The sequence below is a fragment of the Propithecus coquereli genome, unplaced genomic scaffold, assembly GCF_000956105.1.
Source record: "Propithecus coquereli isolate 6110/MARCELLA unplaced genomic scaffold, Pcoq_1.0 Scaffold141, whole genome shotgun sequence".
Lineage (NCBI taxonomy): Eukaryota > Metazoa > Chordata > Mammalia > Primates > Indriidae > Propithecus > Propithecus coquereli.
The window spans coordinates 1,351,805-1,354,198 of record NW_012138414.1 but is presented as its reverse complement, the minus strand read 5'-3'; positions in this window follow the sequence as shown (position 1 = coordinate 1,354,198).

Here is a 2,394-nt window from a genome sequence, read left to right as displayed (position 1 = left end):
AAAAAAAAAATGCCAGGGTACTAAAACCTCAAGGGGCTTGGCCACAACTGGGCAAAATGGAAGAGGGTACGGGGTCAGGAGAAGAGAGACACTGAGAAGCAGTTCCGTGGAGATGAAGGAGAGAGAGGAATGGCAGGCGCAGCGGTCGTGCTTGCAAGGAGCCCGCCACCTCTGCGCTGTTCAGCAGGCGAAGGGTGGCGCAGGCAGGGTGCGATGCTGAAAATGTTGGAACTGCGAGTCCACAACGCTTACGTGATGACGTCCAGTAGGAGAGTCCAGGCCACTGAGAACGATGATAAGAAAGGAAAAATAGGAATCAAATATTCTAATAGTGACGAAGAGCGTGAGGCGAAACAGACCCAAGGTTGACTCCCAGCCACGCCACTCAACAGTTGTTTCTCTGTGCACGAGTTATTCAACCCTGTGAGCAGCATTCTCCCCCGCTCTAAGTAAAAATAATGAGTAGATACTGCTTAAAGTATTGCGACAAATCAATGAAGCAAGGCACGCAGGGTGCTCAGCATGGCAGCAGTGCACGGTAATTTCTCAGTAAGTGCGAGAGCGCAAAAACCAAATGCGGGCAGCCCTACATGGCGGCAGCAATAGAAAGGCAGCATAAACAGGCACTTGAGGGACTTTGAAAGGTACGAAAAGGGGAGAAAGCTGGCAGTGACATGGAAAAATCCATCGAAAATGGCAGAGAGAAAGGCAAGTGTCTGTTAAGACAGGAGGGCAATGGAAAAAATGAAAATGAGAAATAGGCTTAAGGTAAATGGGATTTTCCTAGTATCAGTTAGGGACTTCGTAAGTCACAATCCAAAGGAGTAGGGGAAAGAGGGGTGTGCAAGGGGGTGGAGAAATGCACAAAGAGCTGAAATAAAAAAAAATTAAAATAAATAAATAAGAAAGAAAGAAATGCACAAAGAGGAGAAGGACATGAAAATCTTAGCTGTCATGGGAACTGGAAATGATTAGAAGTTTCTATCTCCTCTCACCATCAAGACCCATGAAATGTCTCCACTTAACAAAAGGGGGAGAAAGCATCTGTTTCTCCAAGATGACCGGCCTGAGTGTGTGTGTTCTGTTATCCCAAGAGCCGAGAGCATAAAGTCAGCAAGGAAGATCACATGAGACATCATCACACATGTGCTCACTGAGGCCAAATAAGCTTTCATAGAAGAAGTCTGGTCCTTGTAACTGGAAATTCACTACTTAGACCATTTTATGTGGCTTTTTCTTTTTTCTATCTTTATTTTCCCGTCACCATGCTCAGACCTCTTAAACATATTTAAATTGTCATGCTTTAACAGTCATGAGAAATTTGATCTTGTCCTGCTAATGGTACAGATTATGTTTTCTAGACAAGAATATTGATTATTGTACTATGTAAGTAGCATTCCTCCGTTGAAATGCAGAACAAGGGGGAACATAAGAATACGAAGAATCCTTATGGAGCATTCTCAATGTTAACAACTACCTACCTTAGCCGCAAATTCATCTGCATCTTTTTCCTTTGAAGTATCTTCCATCACCCTTTTATCTACTACTTCACAGTAAACATGTTTAGATTTTACAGAGCTATAGAACTTTTATTTTCTATTCATTCACTGCCATCCAAAAACAAAAGTTGCCACATGCTTTATGGTGCAGGGATGGTGTCTGTGAGAATGTGCCTGGAAGATGAAGGCGAGGCGGAGGGATCTACCTTTAGGCCTGATCATTTACGTATGAGGACCTAATACCATTTAAATAAGTGAAAATCACAGCCTTCCAACACAAAACAGGCTATTAAAACACTGCCATAAGCAAAATATCGAATCTTAAACTGAATTTGCACAAAATGGAAGGGGATGGAAGGGCAGGTCACTGAAACAGTATTGCTCTAATCTTTTCCAGGATCCTTTATATTCACGGATTTTCTCCACGTTCTCATTTGTAAGTTTTATAAAAATCACTTTCAGGTTTACGGAAAATGGAGTATAAAAAGAACAATTTTTTAAAAATGAGTTACATGGAAGAAAGAACAGCAACTAAGATTTTTTGCGATTAATTTGATAGACTTCCAGTAGGAAGTATTTAGTTTATCTGCACATAGAAAATGAATATTAAAATATTCATACCCCAAGGCTATCAGCAAAAGTAGATAACAGCTGTTGGTCTAAAATGTGGTTTCATTATGCAGAGATTGGAATAAGCTTGTAATTATGAATTAAAGCTAGAGCAGTTAAAAAAATGTTGACTAGGGTTTCTAACCTCAACATTTAAAACCGTTTTCTGTTAAGAAGTAAGAAAGTATTCACACCATTTCCCGCAATAAGCTTTCAAGTGGTATCAGCAATAGCAGACTTGCTTTTGCTCACCTCAAAGAGAAATATGCAATAGATCCTTCGCATA